General features: G+C 35.2%; 1 long non-coding RNA gene across 2 annotated transcripts; it reads right to left on the bottom strand.

The window, feature by feature from the left end:
* Positions 1 to 2,751: 2,751 nt before the first annotated feature.
* Positions 2,752 to 8,699, bottom strand: LOC131599232 (uncharacterized). Of its 2 annotated transcripts, none has more exons than XR_009282649.1 (6): positions 8,294 to 8,699; positions 8,104 to 8,175; positions 7,923 to 7,993; positions 7,031 to 7,137; positions 4,988 to 5,622; positions 2,752 to 3,056 (listed from the first exon to the last, which is right to left on the bottom strand). It is a non-coding gene; the product is annotated as an uncharacterized LOC131599232 (long non-coding RNA). The 2 variants fall into 2 exon arrangements; XR_009282650.1 differs by having other exon boundaries at positions 4,988 to 5,083.
* Positions 8,700 to 27,715: the final 19,016 nt, after the last annotated feature.

Below are 27,715 nucleotides of genomic sequence, written 5' to 3'. Positions count from 1 at the left end.
CATTAGTGACCACACATTCATCCTTGGTAAATCTGACTTTTAAACCTTGATCGCACAATTGACTGATGCTGATCAAGTTTGCAGCTAGTCCTTTGACCAATAGAACATTGTCTAGTTGAGGAGCTCTTGGATGTTCTAGCTTCCCTACCCCTTTAATTTCTCCTCTGGCTCCATCACCAAAGGTCACATAGCTAGTGGAATGCGGCTTGATTTCTTCTAACAAGTTTTTCATTCCTGTCATGTGCTTTGAACATCCATTATCAAAGTATCAGTCTCCTTTGGTTGACACCCTCAAGGAGGTGTGAGCAATCAATGCAGAACCTTTGGCAACCCATTGTTGTTTCTTGGTAGAGTTGTGTTGGTTGAGATTGTTCGTATTTGTTTCCCAAGGGTAACCAATCAGTTTGAAGAAAAACAGTTTTAGGTAGCCAAACCTTCCACAGTAGTGGCATCTCCATTTCTGAATTTTCCTTTTTGTTAGGTTCCAATTCCTCTTTTCATGATGTCGTGACATTGCTACTGACGTCTGATTGACTTGGTGAGCTTTATGTTCTGGATTTTCCCTTCCTAGATTGGATTCAGTTTTTTTTTATAAATCCTAATCCAGACAAATTCCCTACTTCACGTCCAAGTTCAAGAATTTTTTCAAGGGAGTCAGTCCCATTGTTCAGCATTCTGATTGATCTTGTCATCTGATCTAGTTTGAAGTTGAGAGTCCTGATTTCACCGTTGAGATGTGCTATGGTTACTAGAAGTTCTCTCTTTTCGACTCCCAATTCTTCTATAACTTTCTTTTGTTTCTCCCTTAATCTCCACAATTCAGTACTTTTGGCTCTTAGATCATTGTATGAGACAGTCAGTTCTTTGAAGGTAGAGTCCTTTTTGCCGAATTTGTGTTCAAGAACACACGCACTCGTTAGAGCAACACATTCCCCTTCAGTATCACTATATGCGTCTCCATGAGATCCAGTGGCAGACATACCTTTTCTTTGATCTTTGAGGTAGATTGGGCATTCAGCTCTAATGTGACCATATGCTTCACATGCGTGACATTGGACTCCTTTTTCCTGATTTGCCTTCTCTTCAGCTTTGAATCTTTTGTTAGGGACATAGGTTTTGTTGATGTCATTGAAGGTGTTCTTGACATTGAATCTGGACTTCTGATCAACCCTCTTAATAAATCTGTTGAATTGTTTTCCAAGCATGGCTATGGCTTCTAATAGATTTTCATTACTTCAACCATTGCTTTCTCTAGAATTGTCTTTTGTGTTGGTTACAAAAGCTATGCTTTTGTTCTTCTTTTCAACAGGATCACAGATGCTCAACTCAAAGGTTTGTAGAGAGCCAATAAGTTCGTCCAGCTTCATGTTGCTGATGTCTTGGGCTTCCTCTATGGCAGTCACCTTCATATCAAATCGCTTGGGCAGTGATCTGATGATCTTTCTTACCAATTTCTCTTCAGTCATCTTTTCTCCTAAGGCTGCTGAGTTGTTTGAAATCTCACGGACATTCATATAGAATTCATAAATGGTTCCGTCCTCTTTCATCTTGAGATTTTCAAACTTAGTGGTAAGTATTTGAAGTCTCGACATTTTTACCTTGGATGTGCCTTCATGTGCTGTTTTGAGAATATCCCAAGCTTCTTTATCTAGCTCACAGTGTTGCACAAGTCTAAATATGTTTTTATCAATAGAACAGTGGTTCCATCTTCCATAATCTTCTCAGGATGTTTCCATCCGCTTTCCACAGCTCTCTAGGCCTTGTTGTCCACAGATTTTATGACTGCTACCATACGAGGTTTCCAGTAGTCATAGTTAGAGCCATCCAGTATGGGTGGTCTATTCCCAAACACTAACAGTTCCTTCTCCATAGTATTAGAATTTTGTTATCCTTAGTTCTCACCCAGATGTAAACAGGCAGGGTGCCTGCTCTGATGCCAATTGAAAATTCTAATAACACACGCTCGATGTCTTACTGGATGTTATGACATCCATAATTACACAGCACAGATACTTATAACAGAACATCATAAAAACAATAAAGAACACACGAAATTGTTTACCCAGTTCGGTTCACTAGTACAAAAAGGTCAATTTACACCCATTTTTTTATTAAATTTACACCCATTATTTTTAATAAAAATCGGGTGTATATCCACCGGGTGAGAAATGTCTAACGAATTTACACCCATTTAAAACGGGTGTAAATACGTTCTAGTTTACACCCTATTTTAATTAAAATCGGGTGTAATTACATTCTTAATTACACCCTATTTTAATAAAAATCGGGTGTAAATACATTCTACGTTACACCCTATTTTAATAAAAATCGAGTGTAATTACGTTTTTAATTACACCCTGTTATAATTAAAATTGGATGTAATTACGTTCTTAATTACACCCTATTTTAATAAAATAAGGTGTAATTACGTTCTTAATTACACTCTATTTTAATAAAAAATCGGGTATCAATATGTTTTTAATTATACCCTATTTTAATAAAAATCGAGTGTAAATATGTTCTTAATTACACCCTTTTTAATAAAAATCGGGTGTAAATACGTTCTTAGTTACATCCTTTTTAAATATAATTTACACCCTTTATAAATGAACAAATTATATTATATTTTATATTATATTTAATTCCATTTACACTCTATTTTATGTTACATTGCACTCTATTTTAGTTATCACATTTCTTCATATTTCTTGTACTAAAAATAATATTTTAAATACTACAAAATCATACACATAAAAATAAGAGAGAATTATGTATTAATCAAGAAAAGCATATCAACATACAATCCAAAAATGTATTCACTAGTTGACAACTAACAAAACTACTGAAGCAAAGAACAACTAACAAAATCATATATTTTACATGAAGTCCAAACAAATTCACAACAACCATCTAAGTCAAAAGCCTGTAGTCAAGAAGAGGCCGAACAAACTTGTTGTGTTCCAATGACAACTCCACCAATTCCACATTGTCTCAGGCCGAACAAACTTGTTGGGTTCCAATGACAACTCCACCAATTCCACGCTGTCTCAGTTTCACTGCTCAAAAAGCAAAAAGAATATTAAACTCACAAATATGTAATTTTCTTATTTAAAGGACGAGTTAGAATTAGTCTTTGCAAAAGAATATTAAACTCACAAATGATGTTGGCTAATAAATGTTGTTCCAAATACATTGAACAAAAAACAAGGTATATGACTAAAATATTTTAGATATTTTATACATGGAATCGCAATTAGCTAAAGTTAAAAAGAAACAATGACAAGCAAAAGTGCAAATGAACGACGTTGCAGATATCATTAGGGAGCGTACGCGTACGCGTACCATCATCTATCTATCTCTTGATTATAACCATGATTGGCATTTCTCCATTTGCAACAACAACATTGCTTTAACTTAGTGGCGGAGCCAGAAATTTTAGGAAGCCCGGGCAAAAAATTTATACTTTATTTTAATAATTTTACACTCTGTTTATACTAATTTTACCCTTAATTTTGTCTAAAAATTTTGCCTTAATTTTGTCCAAAAATTTTACACCCTGTTTTTACTAAATTTGCCCTTAATTTTGTCTAAAAATTACTAATTTTGCCCCTAGTGTTAACTAAAAAACCAACTATTAAATGGGGAGTATACAACGAAATGAGGGGTTGAGCCCGGGCGCGTGCCCGGGCTCGCTGGGCTATAGCTCCGCCCCTGCTTTAACTATCAACTATTCAATTTCTTAGCAATTACAGACTTAAGACTTAAGATCACAGTACATTCTTAAAAAAACACCAATCCCCATGACAGAGCAAATTGAAAGAGAAACGATGAGAACAATAATTATATTGACATTAGTAGGGGATATCCTAAACAGAGAAAATAAATAACTAATGGTAAAACAGAGCACTGGAGCAACCACTACACCGTCTATTGCTCCTGTTGGTATCATAGTAACTATTGATATAATTGATACAAAAAAGGACAATAGATTCAAAAATAAGAACACAAAGAATTCTGGTCCGGACAAGACTGATTCCCCAGCATTGTTTGGTGTATAAATATATTGGGGTAACTGGTAGAGCTTTTCTAAAGAACTAACTGGTAGAGTTTTTCCACCCCCACGAAAAGAGGTTACTCAACTAACTTTTTCATTCATCTCTGATATGTTTTCTCCATCCAGTGGAAAAAATTACTTTTAGAGATCGACATAATTAGATACAAATAAAATAGCAATGCTTTGTTATTAAAGAAGACATGAAATTAACCTCAAAGGGTTGGCTCAAGTGGCAAATGAGCTTTCTCCAAAAAGGGACGGAACCGGCTATTACCCGGGTTCGATCCCGGCTGGCGTCAAAAACGCCCTGGGGCCACGGTGCCGTCGCCTCCGAGCCCGGGTCCGGATTAGTCACGTGGGGCCCCTTTCCCCCGCGGATACCGGTCGGTTAACACCAAAAAAAAAAAGAAGACATGAAATCTAAGTACATGGTAATATAGTCGTTTCAGTCAAAGATCCACCTACTATTGAATTTGTTTTTCATCTAAACATATTGGGGACAACTTCTAGTCAAAGAACCAAATTTCATTTATTAATGTACTATTATTAATACATTAATTATATCTAAATATATACAACTTAACTATACTTATATGTTGCACATTTTTAAATTGTGAGTAGATTAGGAAGGAGAGTAGAGTACACTATAATCTAAGCATGAAAGTATGACGTGAGTAGAGGTGCCTTTTGCAACTATGTTGCGAGAATACTCACCACAGTTTTCCAGTTTTTTATCTCACCTACTCAAACTCATAGCCTTTTTTCATTTTACGGAATTAAGATTGTCTCACTTTCCTTTTCAATATCAGACACAACCACTTTGGTAAACACATAATAGAGTCACAAACATAGAGCAAATGTGTAAACAGGACATAAATATATTCATATGGACACAAGCATGCTGGTAATATAGTCGCAGATTATAAAGCAAACCTTATAGTCAACATCATCTGCAATGTGCTCCTGCAGAATAGTATAGAGTAAAGGGAAATGCTTCTCTAATGGTGCAACTAAATGCATTTGGCAGACCTGAAATGATCCAAAGCACCATAAATAAAGATCCAAAAAATGTTCTATGATGGATGCATATGCATATACACATGTAAGTATCTAAAGAGTTATTACTAACATGAAATTACAAACAATACCTGTGCCTGTGTATCCTCACTACCCTCCTGTATTGTATTAATATATTCAAAATCCCTTTTCATAGCAATATATTTAAAATAGTATTTAATCCTTAAATATAGTTCTGACTGATTGTTAAAACAGTATAAAAAAATTCCTAATACACTGCATCAAGAAGTTTGGTGTTGTAGGAATAGTTCAGAATCTTCTCATTTGTTTGACTATTTGCCTTATCGCAGTGTACAGGTATTTACACATTCACTTTACCTTACTTTAAATGATGCTCAAAGTAGACAAAATATGAAGAAAAATGCTAGTGATGATTATCAGAGAGGCCACTAATTACTAATTCGCCCAAACTAACAGAAATTTAAGAGACTTACCAAAAAGGGCTACTGTTTTTCCCGTGCCTGTTTTAGCCGTGGCTAGGACATCCTTGCCTAGAAATGTTAATTGGAGTAGGGGTGTTCAAAAAAATGGTTAACTGAATTGTATACTGAAACTGAATTGTATTGCACCATAAAATAACTGAACCACTTAAATGGTTAATGAACTGAACCATTTAATTTAAACAATTTAAATTCAGTTTAAAATTGGTTCAGAACCAGATTCTTTTTATAAATTGGTTTAATTATATAAATTAGTTTCTCTTAAAAAAATTCTAAAAAAAAATTAATTTTTTTTTAAAAATGTTTAAAATTAAAAAAAAATCAAAAATTAAAAAAAAACAAAAAGAAATTTTTTTCTCGAAAATAATTTTTTCCGTGAAAATAAGGTGACCATGTAGTATAAGAGCTATTAGATCTTGTATAGAATCAAAATTTACCTTTTCACAGACAATTTTCTTTGTTATTTCTATTCTCTTTCTTTTTAATTCTTGTTCGTAAAATCGTTAGTATTTGGACTTTAAATATTTTGATTTAAGCACATTATTGTAAATCGAATTAAATCCAATGAATTTGACTGAAAACACTTCCTCTCCCAACTCTCGGTGATATTATAATTATAGGATGCACACTTAATCAGTTGAACGTAAAATTCATCCATAAAACAAAATATCAATAGAATAATATCAATTTTTTACACGAAAAAGAAACACATAATTTAGGGTGATGATGGAAATTTAAAAGGGAAAAATTAATGAATTGTTATAAAATTATAGTAATACAGATTCAGGAAATATCTTTATTGAATATTAGAATGTGTGCAATTCAAATTATTGCAGAACCATTTGAATTTTGGTTTGAATATAAATTTTCTTGACAATTATAAAAAAAATTCAAAACATAATTTTTTATTATTTTTTGAAAATAAATATTCTAAAAAATATAATTTTTCAATATAAAATTTTATGAAATTAAAAAAATTGGTTTTAAAAGAGTTCAAAATATAAAATTGGTTTAAAATTTCAAACTGATTATAAACTAGTTTATAAATATAAACTGGTTATAAATTAGTTTTAAACTGAATTGCAACCATTTCAGTAGTTAATTGAATTTTTATAGAAATGGTTATTGCAAACTGAACCGAACCATAAATATGGTTCAGTTCAGTGCAGTTCATGCCCTATGAACACCCCTAAATTGGAGTAAGTGCGCCATCATAGATAAACATAAGATATATGAGAACAATGTTCAATCAAATCAAGAAGAGGATACTTTCTTTCTTGCTTAATATTATCAATTCGAATAACTCCTTGTTTTGAAAACTGAATAATTATGTAGTTACATATGATAGAAACAAAATATATTATCACAAGAAAAAGATCCCATCCCAAAAGCAAGGTTGGAAAAAGTGGAAGAACATAACCACACAAAAATGACACTATATCTATGAAAAACAACAAACCTTTAAGAATTACTAGAAGGGTTTCCTCCTGCACAACCGTCATTTTCTCATATCCAGCATCCTTGACTCCTTTTAATGACAGTGAAGAGACTAAACACTGGTCGAATCTGTAGCATCAAATCTAAAAAAATTAGCCATACAAAATACAGGAGCAAAATAATGCAACATATATGGTATATGAACATATGAAAATCAAAGTTCACTAGCATATAAAAATGAGGATATCAATACAACACGGTGACATAAAATGATTACATTCATTAGCATCGAGGGATGCATTGGACAACAATAACACTAACACAAATCTTATTCATATTAGATGAGATCGCCAACTAAATCGATTAAATAATTGATTCAAGGGTTCTCTAATTTCTAAACCTACAGTTTCAACAAAGTCATATGGAACCAGTCCTTTCAGTTCTGGGCCACTGAAGTATTTATGTATCTCATCTTTAAAGATTTTGATCCAAATCAATTATCATCTCATGCATATCAAACATGGTCATTCAATTTTAGTTGAGTAATAGTAAGCTTGATACAAATGAGACCTTCTAGGTTGCTTGATAACATTAAGGTAATAGTTACTAAAAGTGATGCAGTCGTGTATATTACGTGAAGATGCTTGATGTTTTCAGCAGAGTTCATGTTGGAATTAATTCAACCGATGATTTTCAGAACCATGGCGTGGTATATGTATAATGGTAACTAACTGATCTTGGTTTTACTCTACTAACTGAAACTACAATTTACATGCAAGCTGTAAATACGAGGAACTGTATTGTAACTTCGGAAGAGCTAAACTAGTAGATTCATCAGGACATGTTTATTTACAGGCCATTGGAGTTTGTTAATTTCAACAGACTAACATTAGAAAAACCAGTCAGTGTAATACCTTTCTGCTGGGAAAGATCCAAAGTTACCATCTACTGGTATTGTTCCACAGAGGTTATTATAAGAAAATCACTGCAAAATCACAATGAGTTTTTAAATTAGCTGATAAATGAAATTGAACTTGGATTTTTCCATTCTAGAACATGAAAAAGAGAAGAAAAAAGACATTGAAATATACTCACAGAATTTTGAGATTTTTAAGATGAGTAAGTTCTCTTGGGATAGGTCCTGTGAGCTTATTGTGGTTTAAGCGTCTACAAAACACGATCAATGCAAAAAGTTGAACAATACACACCCAGATTCACACATAATTAAACTCATGTATAAATTTTTGTTGAATCAATCACCATACATGAACATAAAGAGACATACCTAAGATGAAGACCACAACCGAACCCTAAATTTGTACCCTTCGGTGAAAGAGAAAAACACCACAGCCGAACACTATCGTTTTGTAGATGAAGTTTCGCCGCCGGAATCATTACCGTGCTGCCAGAAGAAAAACAATTGTCAGTTGCAAGATCTGACTTCGACATCATCCTCTTCCGATAACAGTGAAATCGACATCAATGGTGAGAGAATCCTCTTCCGATAGCCGTCGGAAATGGAGACGGTGATACAAATTTGAGAATTTCGCAGATGAATTGTTAGACGAGAGAGGTGAGAAATCGCAGTTTAGGGTTTAATGGGGTGAAAGTGTTTTTTGTGAGAGGAGAACACTGAGTGAATTTTTTTTGTGAAATGAGTTACGGAGATTTGGGTTTCGACTTTCGATGAATCTGGGTCAATTCTACGTAGTAATTTTTTAATATGTTTAGATTATTTTATTCAGCTAATAAAAATTTTACACCCGTTTTTAATTTAACAGGAGTAATTGAGATTTAATTATAATAATATTTTTAATTTAAACCTGTTTTTAAAAAATTGGATGTATATTGTCCCTGAGAATACTTAAAATGACATTATATTTACAAAATTACTATTATTTTTTTTATTTACACTCGTTTTTAGTATATCGGGTGTAAATTTTAAAATTATATTGTACTTTTTACACTAGTGGTTCAAACAACCTACTCTGGGAGCTACCAAGCCTAGGAGGGAATCCAATATAAGCATAATTAATTCGGAGTTAAACTCCCCCATTTACAACTCCTCACTTAAAACCTACCCAATGAAATTCCAACCTATTCCTAGACCTGAGTATCTCCACTCACTCCCCCTCAATCACAACAGTGATTACAAATAAACATATAACAATTACAAAGAGAAGACACTCTTCAAAAACATACCTTGATCTGCTTAAAAGCTTCAATCAAGAGACACACACTCGTGCTTAAAAGTTTAGAGTGACAATTAACAAAAACAACCTATTCCAACGCAATCATCAAGGACAATTGCTTGGATCACACGAGACAGCTACATAACTACGGTTCTTCACAATACACAAATTCTTTTGTCTGCGTTCCAAATTAGGATTGCAGTCTTTTTATATGCAGCTCTTGGGCCTTGGGCTTTTTTAGAAACAAATTAGGGTTAACCAAGTTAACCTAATTTACACGTCATCTGGTTGTTACAGAATGTGCTGTTAGCATGGTCTTCTGGACGAAATATTCAGCACACAATAAAAGGTTTCCTAAACTGATAATTGAGAGAAATCAGGAAACACATTTAATAAAAAATAACAGCTCTTGCTGTCACACACGGATGTCATGACATCGGTCATGACATTCACTACAGAACCTGTATTAGCTTCCACATATGCAGCCTGCATAACACAATATACACCATGACATGACAGTAGTCAAGTCATTAAAACTCAGGTATGTTTTACCATAAATGCAGCCAACATGAAAACATCTTCATATGAAATATATTTGAATAATACTCATTTAAAATCACTTTGAAAAATAAACAGTACTTATGTAATATATATATTTTGATGCAAGCTATTAAAAAAGGAAAACAAATAGCCTAGTGGTAAGGGCTTCTACTATTATGCAAATGGCAAAATTTTGTGTGTTTTTTTACAAGGTTGTTTTTGGGATTCGCTCCATATGGTAGGAGGCAAAATAACTATTAACCCTATAAATATCATTGTATTTCTTCCACATCTTTCAATGTTTTATGGAATGGGAATAAGCTAGATAGATTCACTCCATCCAAAAGTATTCGTCAAAGTGACCCTTTTTCTCCATATATAAGTATTATTTTTATGGATTGTTTGTCGCATGTAGGGATGGCAAAAATATCCACACCCACGGATATCTGCGGATAAAATCCATCACGGGTACGGGGTGTAACACCCCAAATTCTAGACTAATTAATTATTTAATCATTTTAGCGTGAATCTATGAGTCGTTATAAAGTATTGAAAATGTGATGATATGTTGAGTCCTTATTATGGTTTGTGATGATCTGTGATGTTTGAGATTATGATGACTTATGTGATGTCTTGGTGATTCATGTGATGTCGTGGTGGTTTGCGTGATGCTTATGTGTATCTATGAATTTTGGCGTATTTTAGAATAATTAGAATAATAAGTGGAATTATTTTAATTAGTAAAATAAAATAATATCAGTGTTAGAGATATTAAGGGTAAGAGTGGTCATCTGTGAAGAGTAAGTGAGGGAAATATGGGAAGACAATATTAGGGGTCCTAGGGGTAAAAAGAGAAAGGAGGAAAGAAGAATTCATTATGTACGACCAAAGTTCCGAGAAGAGACAGAAGGAGAGATCTAGGGCACGAAGAACATGGAGGAATACGTAGAGAGAACGCGAAGAGAAATAAAATCCAACCGTGAATTAAGGTAAGGGGTGACTATTCTTTATTAACTAGTATTATGGTTTTGATGATGGTAGAATAGATTAAGAGTTGAACCTCTATTTAGGATGTTAGGGTTTATGAAATTCTGACACTGACATGCCCAATTTGATGAATATGATGCAATTGGTTTGTTATCATTGATGGATGATAGTTATATTGCATTCTTATTGTGTTAGAATCATGAAAACTGATGAAAATTGGTCACTATAATGTGTGGGTTCGTATTTGGTGTTGATAGTGAAAGTAGGAATGAAGAAAAGTCATAAAATTGGAGTTTTCTGCTACAGCGACGTCAGGAACCGGTTCCTAGGTGGGAGGAACCGGGTTCCCATAGTAAAAACCCGAAACGAGGTGATTTTGTTCAGCAGGAACTGGTTCCCACATGGGGAGGAACCGGGTTCCACGGATTTTCTTAAATTTCACTTAACTTTAAAAGCTCCTAACTTTCAAACCGTAAGTCCATTTTAGACGCCGTTTTGGACGTTGTTCCTTAAATTAAATACTCTACCATATGAAATAAAGAAAACAACAATAACTTGATTTTATTTTGAAAAGTATCATTTTCTCCAAATGTGGTTTATTCTTGTTTTGCATAATCGATGAGGTGCAATGGTTTGTTGTTTGCATAATTGAATATATGCAATGATGTGTGTTGTTATAATGTGATTGCTTCTGCTTGTTATGCAAATGGATGTTGTTCATGGTAAATGTTGTTATCATGTGTTTTGATGAATGATGATGTAAACGGATGTTATTCATGGTAAATGTTGTTATCATGTGTTTTGATGAATGATGTTGCATGCTTGGTGGTTTGCATGCATATGCATCTTGGTGACACTGGTTCCCATTGTGTGGAATCGGGTGTGTATTGTCAATAGCCAAGCCCGGGATATGGGAGGTGAGACTGGATTCTGTTCTGGTGACGCGGACGAATCAATGAGACTGTATCCAATTGAGGGATCAGTGTTGGTGACATGGTTCACTTGTCGTTGGAACCACATGCATAAGAGTCTGCATAGTCTTTGTATAAATTATGACATGACAGGATAAAATCCGGTGTTATGATTGTGTTGTGTTATGGGTTCATACTCTTGACTTGTGCTTGTGATTGGTATGAATTGATTAATCTGAATATGCTAAGTAGGGTGGATAATTGCTTATGAATTCTATGTCTGACGATTTATAATGCTATTTAATTTATGATGCAGTCTCACCCTTACTCTTATTTTTCAGATTGAAGCTAAGTGGCTTAGATGTTTAGTGAGGATGACTTTTAAGGAGTTATCATTTTTAGTCTAATAATTAGGTGTTGGTGTCATGCTCTGAATACTTGTAACACTAGGAACGCATGTTTTTGGAGTTGTCATACTCTTTTATTTCTTTATTATTTGGTTTGGATAATTCTCTTTTGTTGGAATAAAAGGCTTAGATCCTTATGAATGATGTTTCATGGAGTATCCAAATATTATTGATTTTTCGTTGTGATAAAACATGAGTTTGATTTAATTATATGTTGTTTCCTCAGTAGAGCATGATTACACCTGGAATGTATAATTGTTTTAAATTGTGACGCCCTTGAATTCATGTTTAACTCTAATTTTGTACTATGTTTTTCGGGGTATTTAGAAGGGTGTTACACAGGGCGGATAGTTTAAAAGATATCCGTGGATAAAATAAATGAATATTAAGATACCCGTTTATTATTGGATATGGATACGGGTTTAATGTTATCCACACCCGCGGATATCCGTATCCATTAAGAAATTATTAAAACTATTTAAATATTATTAGTTTATTATACTCTATCTTTTCATCAGCTAAAAAACTAGAAAACTAGTCTGCTTTATATCCTATACAAATTTTATTGGTCCTTTCATATTTAAGATTCTTCTATACTTCATACCTCACTTCAACAATTTCATTATCCAACTAATCAGTACCGCTCTTTTCTCGTCCTACCAGTGTCATCCTTTCTGTAACACCATTCTAACCCCCCGCGAAATATTAAATAAATTCAGAGTAAAACATGCAAAAGGAATTTTACAACTCCTTGGATAAAATAAAACACCGGTCACGCTTCTTTGAGGAACATGATTCAATCAAACATGTTTAAACACAGCGGAATCAATCTTTAAAATTGGATAATGTAAACCTCAGTTATCAACATCAAAATCCATCATCTCAATTCAACAAAATTATCCATATCAATAAAACAAGAGTTTATTAAATAACTCTAAAAAATAACGTTCCCCAGTGTTACAAGACAAGAGCATGACACCAACACAATAAAAAATAAAAGGATTAACTTTACGAGCTATCCTCGCCAAAGCAATAAAGCTGTTATTCCTTAATCTGAAAATAGTCAACAGTAAGGGTGAGACATATTCACAATTAACAAATGCTATGTAGATGTTTTCAAGTCAGCTGCATTTTGTGGTAAAACATTCCTGTGTGTTTTGATGTATTGACTAATGTCATGACATTCTAAGTGTAGTGTTCTGCAGGGATGAATGGTTGAGCTAATACAGATTTTGTAGGATGTCATACTCGATGTCATGACATCAGTAATTAACAACAGAGGATGTTATGTTTTCTATTATGTTTCCTTATTAATCTCAGGTTGTATTTTAGGAAACTAACTAATGTGCTGATTGAGTATTTAGGAGAATATTATGCAATCCTATGTGGCGCATATTTTAAAGATTAAAAGTTTCAATCAGAAATCAAGGTGAATGAAGACTTCCTAAATAAAGAGATTATTTAGGAAACAAAAGATTGAAGACTTGTGTTGCAGATTTTTCTGCTGATTTGTAACAGCAAATAAGACTGTGATTGAAGGCCCAAGTCCAGTTGGGAATAGGTGATCGGTAAAATAGCAAGTGTACTATTTTCACCGATGTAGTAATAATGGGTTTTACCCCAAGTATCGATCACGAGGATTGCGTGGGAAATACAAATTATTGTAAGAGTCAATTAAACAAAAGAGCATATGGGGGGTTTTTCTTATATTAAAATAATAGAATTAAAATAAATAAGCTGAAAGTAAAGTTGAACTTTTATATATAAATTTAGGGCAATGCCAAGGTAGGTGTATGATTTGCCTTATAATGACTCTATAAGAAGATCTCTTTAACAAGTTCATATGCTGCAACTATTTGTTCTTAAGGGTGTTTTCCTAAGTCCTTAGTGAAAACCTTTTAGTCTGCAATCCTATTGCCTAAGTCCTTAGAAACAAAGGTTTGTAAACCAAAGATGTAAATAATCAAGAATGTTCAAATAACCTTACGGTATCCCTAGTCCTAGGTGATAACTATAAGATTTAATTGTTTAAAAACCTTAACAACCGTAGTCCTACAGATTGTTAACCGTAGATCAATCCTTGTTTTGCCAACAAAGAAAGCATAAAAACATTAAACAATCAAATTGCAAAATATGAATACTTGATTAAAGAAATACGAAGTTCATAGTCATTACAATTCAAATCAGGGACACCCCCTGGCATTGGGGGGTTTAGCCTCTCATAATATTCAAGAAACCAAAATTGAAAAGTTTAGACATTACAAAGATTAGGAGAACTCTGATCTTCAATGGTGTCCACCGTTGAATCTCTTCGTCTTCCAAAACCTTGATGAAGCTATCTTTCTCTTCTCTGGAATTCTATCGTACGATCAAAAAGTCCCTTCTCCTTGTCTCTCAATCCTCTTTTAATCCCTCTAGGTTTTCAGATCTCAGCAGGAATACCCAAATTGCCCCCAGAACTTTAAAATTGTAAAAACATAGAAAATCAGAAATTCTGTCCGCACAGGCTGACACGGTCGTGTCACTTGACACGGCCTGACCGTGTCAGCTTCTGCCACTTTTGGGGAGAATTCTTCAGCATGTTGGACACGGCCGTGTCACTTGACACGGTCTGATCGTGTCTGTCTCTGCCCTTTTGGCTTTGACTTCAACATCAAAGTTGTAGCCCTTTTCGTTAGCAAAATTTTGCCACCGGAACCGCGTCATTCCGAGTTACGAAGCTCCAGTTATGATCAAAATACTACACGCCTGTCACGATTTTCAGCTTCTTTTACACCAACACTTGTACAATTTCCATCTGATCCAGAATTAACCTACGACCACCAAGTAGAGAGATCAAAAGCACCTAATAGACAAAGATAAATGATACAAAAACAAAATGCACACAAAATAACTAGAACTAGATGAATCAAAGAAAAACACTTAAAAACAACCACAAAGTGTTACCAAGTATGACGATCTTATGCCGAATTTATGACGAAATTAAGTAGAAATGGTGACCGATCACAACCCCAAACTTATCTCATTGCTTGTCCTCAAGTGATGCAAGAGATCAAACCGAGGTCGCCTTAAACTTTTCTTTTCCACAACATAGTCGATGTCTTTCGCAACTTACTTCTCTTTCTTGATTAAGATTTTGGGTTTATCGACCCTTGTTGTCCATCACACTTCACAACAGAGTGTATTTCACCTGCAAACTTTTTACACTTCTCAAATTGTCTCTCGGGGTTAGAGTGATTTTCGCTCAACATCACGATATGCAATATCAACCCTTGACTTTGCATACATCCTACTTTCACTACACAAAAAGAATTCACACACTTTTGAGGACTTTTTAGGTTGTAACGGGGCTGAGGTGGAAGGAAGGATAAACAAGAGATTGATATGCAAATGGTTTATGAACTAGCACTTATGTTATTTTTCTTGTCTTTGTGTTCGGTTTTGTGTGAGGGGGTTTCTTCTTAGACTCTCCTTTTTACCTAATTACCGGGTAATCAACATCGTTCGAGTCTTTCAAATCTTTTTAGGCAAGTGTTTCAAACTTTTTTTTTCTTTTTTTTTCTTGTGCTTTACACATTTTTCTTATCTCTATTTTTTTCATATCACACTTGCCCTTTATTTTCTTAAGCACCACCCCAAACTTACAATTTCACACAAGTTCAAAAGAAACAATAATTACACAAGTGCCAAACAAAAATGATGGAATTATGGTTAAGGATGACATGTGTGGGTTTAAACAAACAAGGGGGAATGGCTCAACGGGTTTAACGAGGGATAAAACAAAAATAAATGAAGGACGAAAAGGCTCTGGGGAGAACAAACAAGTGCCTCAGTGTGTGATTTCATATTTGTACTGTGTCGGTAGAACAGACGCAAAATTAGAGAGATAAAGTCATACCTGATTTCACTCTCATGATGATCTTTACATGTGTTTAGCTTTTTATGTTCCTCACCATGTAGGCTAAGTTTGCAGCTTCAACACACCCTTTATGTCATGTGACTTTCCTTTCCGGCTCGATTTCACCACTTACCTTCTCAGTCCAGTTCTTCAAGCTGCGTCCAACACTTTCGGCTATGTCCACTTCCAAAGTACCTCGAGAGATTAAGTTTAGGTTGCACCTTTCATCCACTAACTACCATTCATCATTCATTCGGCATCCATCACTCAATCTATAGCACAATGTCAACACAACAGACAAACAAAAACAAAAATGGAAAACAACTAAAAGCAAATGAAAATAACCCCTCCCACACTTGAACTAAACATTGGCCTCAATGTTTTAGAACAAGCCTTGGAGAGGTTGCTTACAGAGAGTATTGCACTCCAATGATCACTTCCGAGCTTTCACTAGAGATGCCCTCTTTTATTTCCTGAAAATAAAACAAATAAATAGAGAAATTAGTTATTAAAACCGTGGGTTGCCTCCCACTGAGCGCTTCGTTTAACGTCGCATGGCTCGACGGTCTATTACCCTTTATTATGGAGGGTATTTCCTTTTCCAAACTTTGTTGCTTGCCACTTCCGCAACCGCGAACTCATGAAGATGAAAAGCCTGGATAACTTTTCTCTTCAATTTGCTTCCCACATTTTTCTCGACTTCATTAGCTTTCTTAGGACTTTTGACAGCTACATAAGTTGGTTCCATCAGAGAGGCTATGCTTGAAACTTTTTCTTGGAGATTTTTAAGATTTTTGTCTTCTTGTTCACCTTCCGTCATACCAGTTGAAGTTTTCTCATTCACACCTGTCCTATGTTTCCTGACTCCTAACATCTTCAAGGTTACTTCTTCATCAAATGATTTCAGCGTTAGCGTCCCTTTTTCAATGTCAAAATTACAGCGGCCTGTCGACAAAAAGGGTCTCCCAAGAAGGATAGGAGTTTCTTCATCTTCCGGAATGTCCATGATGTGGTAGTTAACAGGGAAAACAAACTTATCAACTTCCACTAGTATATCTTCAGCTACCCCATAGGATTTCTTAACGGTGTGATCGGTGAACCTTAACTGTGTCTTACTTTCACTAATCTTTTCTAATTCAAGCTTTTTGAAAATGGATAAAGGCATTAAACTTACACTAGAACCAGAATCGAGGAGTACCTTTTTAAATGCTATATTCTTGATAGTGCATGGTATCACCACTGCCCCAGGGTCTTTCCTCTTAATTGGGATCTTTCTTGCTGAAGAGACTATACCACACTTCTCGGTTGCAATTTTTGGTTCTCCTCCTAGTGATCTCTTTTTCGCCAACACCTCCTTCATAAATTTCTTATACAAAGGCATGTGCTCAAGTGCTTCAAAGAAAGGTAGATTCACCTCTAACCTTTTGAACAATTTAGTGAACTTCTTAAAGTCTTTCTCTTTTGAATTCTTCTTTGTTACTCTTGAAGGGAAGGGTAGTTCTTCTTTGTTGTACTTTAATTGCTTTCCTACACTGTTATTTGTATTCCTACCTTGCCTGTTTCAAAATGTCAGATCAAATGTCAAGACATCCTTATATGACATCTGAGTCTGGTGTCACCAGAATCTCAATTGGTATCAGAGCAGGCATCCTGTCGGTTTCTGGATGAGATCCATGGGGGATACTTTTTGGTTGTGTACAAGGTAGAAGATTGTTTGAACAAGGAGTGTTCATATTGTATGGTCCCTTGAAGTGGAGGATGGGCCTATTTGTGGAAGACTAGACCAACCTGACCAGAGTCGTTGTACCTTCTTGATGAAAGAAGATAATGATGCTTGGACAAGAAGATTAAATTCAAAAACTTCATGCGGGAGTGAAGACTTTGGATTGTATTGTTCAATCATTATACACAGAGATGAGTATTATTAAAAGATTCATGCGGGAGTGAAGACTCTGATAAGGTAACCTCTGTAATTAAGGATTATGATCAGGATTTGATGTTTAGAGTAGGGTTTAGAATGTAGCTTGTTGAAGAAGCAATCAACTTGTAGAGTTGATTTATTCTCAATCCCTATGTGTCATGCTTATAATAAAATTGGGGAGCAAGCATTGTGAATTCTGTTGAAGAATGTATATTTTGCGCTGCTTAGCCTCTGATACAAACCCTATATTAAAAGAGAATCCTAAGGCATTTAACAGAATGTATGGCAGAACCTTATAGCTATAATTAAAGTGTCAGAGATACTTGAGTAATCTCTCAAGTCCACTCATAATGGCATGGCTTATTAGAGCTGATGAATGTCAACTGATCAATAATATTCATAATCATCTGCAAGTGTGAACCTTGAATAGTTTCAAGGCTGGAGTGTTCCTAGAAGGAGGAACATATGTCGTACTAGATGTTGGGACATTAGTACTGGTATGCAGCTACCAGTTGAAGAACAGATGTTTTGGTGCTAAACTAATGTAGTGTGAGTATATTGGTTTGGAACCTACTCTTGACCTGGAAGAGGAGACATCTGATTATAAGTTGATCAGAACACGATCAACATGTACTTCTACTCCAAATCTTAATTTATGGGAGTTTAGAAGTAAAAACTCAGTGCTAAAGAAGACTCGTGAAGGTATTCCTTTCTGATGCTTTATGTTTAAATCAAGATGAGCTTATATCTATATGTGGATTTTCATTCATAACCATAGAGCAGTTGTTGGAGTTGAATACTGTGTCTCAACCACAGTGAAATATGGTCATGAATGTTGACTGCCCTAGTTGTTATCCAGAAAGGGTAGTGTTATTTAGAATCAAGAAATTCAGATGGCTCAGAAGAATCTGACTAATTCAGTGTTATACCATAACTGAGTTTGTTCCAGAAACCTAAATGAGGGAATCGCCTCTATAGGTACAGACTATGGCATCCATCATCTCAAAATCAGAATGAAAGCTGAAGAAAAGCTTATTGAGATGTTGGCTATTCTATTCCTTGATATGTCTGGATGTTGCTGATAATTATACTCTATTGTTTCCACCCCAAGTGCTATGAATTAGATGTTAGAGATGTTAACCAAGAACCATGAAGGATAATGTCATATCAGATGTTACAACATCATCTCAAGGTCTTCAGTTTTTTTTTGGAAGTGTTTATTGCCAAGAGTAAGCAAGAAGGTGATCAGTCAGAATATTCTAGTGTGAGTAGTAAATTCTAACTGACTAACTAATAAGTACTTTGATGGGAGACTTAATACTTATTAGGTGTAGAACCTGGATGCAAGACTTTGAAGAAGAAATCAGTCAAGATGAACTAGTGAGAGTAATAAATCTTACTGAGTAACTAATGAGTACTTTGACGGGAGACTTAGTACTTATTAGATGAGAAACCCAAATACAAGTTCTAGGTATGTATTCATCGACTAGTGTGAACTAAATGTTAAAGTTCACTGTTATCTTCACAAGTTAAAGTAGTGTGGCAATGGTATCTGGTGAAGCATACTGATATTGTTAAATATCTTGATGGGAGCTGGATATTTACAATAATTGTATGAAGAGAAAAAGTATGTGATGAAGAAAAAGCTCTACATGAAAATACATCATCACTACTGTTGAAGACACCAGAGAGATAAGGTTCAGACTTATCTGCTGAAGATTGATTTATGGTTATACAATTATAGGTTCTTCTACTTCAAGTTGCAGAGTGTGGCAATCTGAATCTTGTGTATCAAGAAAACTGAATCTTCTAAACTGAATCTTGTGTCCTAAATTTGTATATCTCAGGGGGAGTAAGAGAGTATGAAGATCAGCAAGGACATTGTTATTATGCTTCTAATCATATGGAAAGTCTTTCAAAGACTAATCTTTTCAAGCCAGAAGAACGATATCATATAGGAAGTCAGAATATAACTCAAGACATGTTTTATCCTTAGAAACCAGAAGGGATAGTTCTCATTATTTTCATCTAAAACATGTATTGATGGTGTGTATCACTTGCTCTGACTTAGTGCATGTTCCAACCAATGCACAAATTAACTTGATGCAGTTCTTAATAAAGTAACATCTCTAAGAGTCTAGGTATATTAATTAAGTTGCTCAGGTTTCTAGAGTCTTTCTTTTCTTTTTCTATTCTCCTGAGTCTTGTTTGAGTCTCTCATGTCCTTCTTTCGGATATGGGTAAATTTATAGTCTATTTAGGTTATGTTTGTCAACTTGTGACAAACATAGGGTATAAGGGTAGTGTTCAAACATTGTTAAGTCTGAGGTCATTCTTTGTAGTTGTTTTGTAAAGATATTTTTTCAAATTTTAGAGACTTGTTTCGAGCCATGAACACAAATTGTTTCTTGTTTTCTAAGTCATTCTATAGAGGTCTGTTGTCTCTATGGATAGTCTAAGTTATTGAATCATTCTAAAGTCATGAACACTGACTATCTTGTATTTTAAATTATCCAATATAGAGGTCTGATTCTCTATGTCTGTAAATGGATGATCCAAGTGTTTAAATTTCCGTTAGTGAGTATCCTCTTATGTTCTAGGAGAGGAAGTTGTGTAAGGTCTGTCAATTCTCAATTTGAGGGGGGTGTCTTGTATTTTCTTCCTCATGTGCATCAGCTAATGTTAAGGGGGAGAAAGCTGATGAAAAAGTATACTGATGCAGACATGGAAGTTTTTTAAAGAAGCAGTATATTATCTCAGAGCCAAGGCAGATGGACTCTGTGTGGATGTCCCAAAGGATGTTGGAACATCATCTCTAGAGGTTTTATTGTCTTCTCAGCCAAGTAAGTGGTGTATATTTAGAGTGAAACTAAGGTCAAGTCACTGACCTAATCTAGAATGTGTTGGCTGCTTCAGCAAGTACCATAGGCGTGATGAAGAAGGATGTCAGATCAATTGTTCTACCTTGTGTGAGAAGTATAAACATTTTGATTCAAAGAGTGTGCTTAGAATTTTTTTCTGGGTGACAATGATTAAGAAATTTGAATGTGGTGCTCTGAAGTATGAAAACCAGAGGTGGCCTTATCTGCTGACTGTATCAGAAGTGTGTGAAAGAAGAATAAAATATCATCTGCTCTTTGTTTTGTGAATTTTCATTTGATGACAAATATCTTGTCGGGAACTAGGTGTGAGTCTGATCTGATGAAGATGTGCATGTGACTGATGGTAAAGACCTTGTCGGGAGCTGGGTACTTATTTGATGTGTGGATGCAAATCAGGTTTCTGAATTCATTGTTTCAAATTATATGTGAGAGTTTATTTCTCTCTATTCTGTTTAGTTGTTGATAAACTGAATGAGAAGCAGAAGATGTGATCTTTTGTCTATGATGTGAAGCTGGTATCCTCCATGATATTACAATATCATTACTTGCTATCTTCATGGAAGAATTTCTAGAACCGAGCATATGAAGGTTGAAAAAGCAACATTATTGTCTAAAGTGGCAAGTTTTCACATAATGTGGATGAGAATGGGAAGATTCTGATCTAGGTGTTAGTGGTATGTTATGGCAATACATTACTACTATCATGGTGAAGTCTTAAATTGGTTTTGATGAATGTAAGGACAAAAGTTTGATGTCAGATAGTGTGATGTGATCAGAATGGATGAAGATAAGGTGATTTATTCTACTGCAAGTAAAAGATTGTGACAGTCTTTATTCTGTGTAGCAAGTAAACTAAAGACGTTTGTTATGGAATATGTGAGAAATTCCAAATCAAGTGGGCTTTTGTGTTGACTTGACAGACCATGTATCTGAAATAAACATGGTGAGATTATGCTCAACAAGTGTAAGAAGTGACAGTTCTTCATGTTGAGAATGTGGCAATCTTTTTGTGTTTTCATCTGGTTTCAAGTGGTTATCTACAAAAGGAGCATTGGTTGTTCTTGTCAGGGGGAGTTAAGGCTGTTGTCTATTACTACAAGGGTGATGAGCTTTGTAAAGTTAGCTTGTGCTGATGTGTTTCACAGGATGGTTGTCCAATTATGGCTAAAAAGGGGAGTAACCATCTAATTTTTGTGAGCTTTAGTGGGAGTAGATGTTTAACTCATGTTCTAACATGTTGTTTGTTTCGCTGCTAATGGTGTGCAATCATACTCTGAATACCTTTGTTGCTTTGGCAACTTTCTGGCCAAAAAGGGGGAGAAGTATCACACCAGAACAGATGGTGTGTGTGTGTGAACAACTATTCCTGAGGAAGTTGTATGGAGTTATTTCTGAAGTTATTCTGGTGTGGTAGTGTAGTTAGCTGTAATGGTAGCTATACTTTATGAGTGTTTGGTGATAATATGTAAATGTATTAGCTATTCCTGCCTGTTTGATTGTGGTGTTGTGTGATGTTCTGCTGCAAGGAATCTCTGATGTGGTGACTGATTGTTTTAGCCAAAAATTTGCCAAAGGGGGAGATTGTAGATGTTTTCAAGTTGGCTGCATTTGTGGTAAAACATTCCTGTGTGTTCTGATGTCTTGACTAATGTCATGACATTCTAAGTGTAGTGTTCTGCAGGGATGAATGGTTGAGCTAATACAGATTTTGTTGGATGTCATACTCGATGTCATGACATCAGTAATTAACAGCAGAGGCTATTATGTTTTCTGTTATGTTTCCTTATTAATCTCAGGTTGTATTTTAGGAAACTAACTATTGTGCTGATTGAATATTCAGGAGAATATTATGCAATCCTATGTGGCGCATATTTTAAGGATTAAAAATTTCAATCAAAAATCAAGGTGAATGAAAACTTCCTAAATAAGGAGATTATTTAGGAAACAAAAGATTGAAGACTTGTGTTGCAGATTTTTCTGCTGATTTGTAACAGCAAATAAGGCTGTGATTGAAGGCCCAAGTCCAGTTGGGAATAGGTTATAAATAGGAAGCTTTGTAACATAGTTTGTTAGGCAATCCGATTTTAAGAAAGATGTAATTATTAGTGTTAGCCGTGTAAGTGAACCACCCGAATTTTGGGATGGTCACTAATCTGTGCCTCGAAGCCTGTAGGTAAGAGGTTTATTTTACTCACTCAGAAGCTATGAAGCAATGAATGCAGTATTGTTCGTGGAGGAAGCTTTGAAGCAACTCCAAGTTGTATTTATTTGAGTGCTTAAAATGTTGGAAATTAGGCGGTCGATGTTGTGGCTGAGGTGTTGACTGCTAGACATCATTGCGATGATTGGGAGTGGAATAGAGATATTCCATATCTAGGGAGGATCTAGGTAGAAGGGTCATTGGGTAGTGATTAAGTGAGAAGTTGTAAACGGGGGAGTTTAACTTTGAATTGATACTGCTAATAGTGGACTTCATCCCTGGCTTGGTAGCCCCAAGAGTAGGTTGGTTGAATCGACCTGGGTGAATAATTCTGTTGTGCTTTTATTGCTTTTCTGCACTGTTATTTATATTCCTATCTTATCTGTTTCAGAATGTTAGATCAGATGTCAAGACATCCTTATATGACATCTGAGTCTAGTGTCACCAGAATTTCATGCTATAACCTAATAAACAAAAAAACATCATAAGCAATTATTCACCCGATTGTGTTATATTGTGAAACTTTGAATTAATCATCCACAATTACAAATACAAATAAACACAAATGCAACACTATGTTATAACACTGGAAGTCTTCCAATAATGTTATAACAGTACATACCTTAATGCAACGACTCTATGCATGTGGTACCAACACATGGGATTAACCCATCACATTGATCCAAACATCACCGGGATACGCTCATCGCCAATCCACTAATTCCACACAATGGGAATTAGCTTCGCTGATTCAAACAACACCGGGATACAACTACACCTATGATTTATGAATGCATGCACAACATATAGCATACAAATCATCACCAATAACTCTCCGAAGCAACACCGAGTATAACATAATCATACCTTAACACAATTCAAACAATTACATTATACATAATTCACACCGAACACAACATCACATTATAATCATGTTGTCACAACATCACCACATCTATTACGTTCATCAATAGCATTCACATAGCATTTATGAATCACAAATGACTTATTGCTTACAAGGCAATCAATGTCATTCTCAACAACCACCAAAAACCACATATAGATTTTCTAAAATTAAGCATCATGTATACATACAATTACTAAAACATATGCAGTTAAGAATATCTATATCATCTTAATATTTAAGCATATCACCATAATTCAACATATTGAATGATCCACCTATTGTACAACATACATTCATCATGTAACAATCACAACAATGCATAACAATTAGTACTCATCACTTCCATGTATCACAACTAGCACCTAGTACACAATACCAATACATAATTCGCACCAACATAACATAAGCATCACAGTTATGCTATTACAACATCACTAGATTGCCATATCTAGTCAAAATATGCACACAATGTATAAACACTACATAATAAATTAAATCAATATTTTTAAAATAAAATCGAGCCACTACTCATTAACTCAATCATGAGATAGAACATTCAATTACGTTTCCTACACTCAAAACGGTGACTAAAACGGACTTACAGTTCGAAAGTTATGACCTTCAGAAAAATTTATCAAAAAATTGAATGTCGTGAGTCGATGCATAACTTCTTCAGGTCGACACATAGGATTCCTGTCCCCCTCGGGTTCACTCAGGCCGACCCTATAGGTCGACTCATGCTGAGTTATTTTGCTGCATGAGCCGACGCAAAGATTTTTCTGGTCGACACATGGTTGTTTTATGCAGAATTTTTCTGCAATTTTGTGATTCTAGGTCTGCGATTCCTTAACCCCAAAACCCACTTTTTCCATCATTTTAAACAATTTTAAGTCTTTGAATACATGTCTAAAACTATGGTTATTGACCACATCATCTTAACACAAATCCTATTATTCTATTGCATATTAACACACCTAAATCATCCAAATCCATCCTATAGGTTCCAAAAACCCCCAAAACCCCAAAACCCACCATACATACAATAGAGATAAGCAATACACCTAATAAATTCTATTATCCCTAAACCGGTAAAAGATGCTAAAAGTAATTAGTCACCCCTTATCTTAGCCAAATTCTTAGGTTCTTCCTCTCCCTCTACTTCTGCCCTTTCACGTGTTCTTGAGTTCTCCTCTTTTGCTTCTAATCTCCTTTCTCTCCAAATTCCTTTATTTTATGAAAAATAAAAAATATCTAATAAGGCCTACATAGTTAACAGCTCCTTTTTGCTAACCACTACACTAAGCCCAATTGCTTATTTTTCATAATTCCTTCAATAACTCACCAACTCCCAAATAATTCCAATTAAATAATGGAAAATATGGGGTGTTACAACTCTCCCCCACTCAAAGAGTTTTCTTCTTTGAAAACGTACCTCAAGTAAAAAGCTCAGGATAAGAGTCCTTCATCTGACTCTCCAGCTCCCAGGTAACGTTACCACCTGCTAGTCCTCCCCAAGCTACTCTAACTAAAGCTATCTCTTTACGACGTAACTGTTTCAACTCCCGGTCTTCAATTCTCATAGGCAAAGCTTCTACCGTCAAGTTGTCTCTCGCTTGTATATCATCCATTTGGATCACATGAGAAGGATCCGCAACGTATTTCTTTAATTGCGACACATGAAACACATCATGCAAATTTGCAAGTGTCCGTGGTAAAGCAATACGATAAGCTACTTCCCCTACTCTTTCCGTAATCTAAAATGGACCAATAAAATGCGGCGTTAACTTCTTTGACTTCAGAGCTCAACCAACGCCAGTCATAGGAATAACTCTAAGAAATACATGATCTCCCTCTTGTAATTCAAGTGTTCTCCGCCTCTTATCATGATATCTTTTCTGATGACTCTGAGAAGCTTCCATCTTCTCCTAAATCATTTTAATATTTTATGTAGTCTGATGAACAGTCTCCGACCCAATCACATCACTCTCACCAGATTCATACTAGCATAATGGCGTCCTACACCTTCTACCATAAAAAACCTCAAACGGAGCCATACCAATGCTCGAATGAAAACTATTATTGTTGGTAAACTCAATCAAAGTTAGATAACTATCCCAAGCACCACATTTTTCTAACACACAAGCATGCAACAGATCGTCTAACGACTGAATCGTCCTCTCTGTCTGACCATCAGTCTGCGGATGAAAAGCAGAACTCAATCTCAACTTAGTCCTCAAAGCTTTCTTCAAACCTTCCTAGAACTTGGATCTCTATCAGACACAATCCTCGAAGGAATACCATGTAGACTCACTATCTTCTTAATATACAACTGAGCTAACTTCTCCATCGGATAATCCATTCTCATTAGTATAAAGTGAGCAGACTTCGCCAATCTGTCCACGATAACCCAAATAGCTTCACAGTTCTTAGCCGTCTTCGGTAAACCAGAAACCAAATCCTCAGATATGCTGTCCCATTTCCACTCATAAATAAACAACGGTTGCATAACTCCATATGGCTTCTAATGCTCAATCTTTGACTTCTATCAAGTCAAACAAGAATAAACAAACTCGACAATTTCTTTCTTCATTCCAGGCCACCAAAACAACTTTTTCAAATCATGATACATCTTGGTAGCACCAGGGAAATATTCAATCCACTACGGTGTCCTTCTTCAAGAATACTCTTCCTAAGCTCAACAACATCAGGAACACAAACTCGATCACCAAACTCATTATACCATTCTCGTCAATTTGGAAATCACCTCCTTTACCTTGATTAATCAAAGTCAACCTATCAACCAACTCAACATCAGTTCTCTGACCCGCTCTAATCTCATCAAGGATACCACTTGTCAGCTTCAGTATACCCAATTTAACATTATTCAGAGTATCTTCACATACCAAACTCAAGTCTCTGAATTGTTCAATTAAATCCAATTCTCTCACCATCAACATAGACATATGTAGGTACTTCCTACTCAATGCATCAGCAATGATGTTCGCCTTACCCGGATGGTAATTCAATCCAAAATCACAATCTTTAAGAAATTCTAATTATCTTATTTGCCTCATATTGAGCTCCTTCTGAACAAAGAGATACTTCAGACTCTTGTGATCACTAAATACCTCAAATCTCAAACCATACAGATAATGTCTCCATAATTTCATCACAAAGATCATAGTTGCCAACTCTAAATCATGAGTCGGATAATTCCTTTCATAAACTTTTAGTTGTTTCAAAGCATAAGCCACTACCTGTTGATTCTGCATTAATACACCACATAATCCTATCAATGAAGCATTACAATATACTACAAAAGATTCCTTCAGATTCGGCAAAATCAGAATAGGAGCACTAGTCAACCTTCTCTTCAACTCTTGGAATCCTTCTTCATATTTTGAATCCCAAATGAATGCTTGACCCTTCCTAGTTAACTTAGTTAACGACAATGCTAACTTTGAAAATCCTTTTATTAACTTTCTATAGTAACCTGCAAGACCAAGAAAACTACGAATCTTTGAAACCGACTTCGGAGCTTCCCACTAAGATACCGCTTCTATCTTCATAGGATCTACGGCAATACCATTCTTAGAAATCACATTACCAAGAAAGCTTACTTCACTTAACCAGAACTCGCACTTTGACAACTTCGCATAAAGTTTCTTCTCCAACAATTCCAATGCAAATCTAAGATATTCTGCATGCTCTTCTTCGTTCTTGGAGTATATCAGAATGTCGTCTATAAATATCACCATGAACTTATCAAGATAAGGATGAAAGATCCTATTCATATACTCCATGAAAACACTAGGTGCATTAGTGACTCCAAATGGCATCATTGTATACTCGTAATGACCAT

This window comes from Vicia villosa, linkage group LG4, assembly GCF_029867415.1.
Source record: "Vicia villosa cultivar HV-30 ecotype Madison, WI linkage group LG4, Vvil1.0, whole genome shotgun sequence".
NCBI lineage: Eukaryota > Viridiplantae > Streptophyta > Magnoliopsida > Fabales > Fabaceae > Vicia > Vicia villosa.
This window is presented reverse-complemented; position numbering and strand designations above follow the sequence as displayed.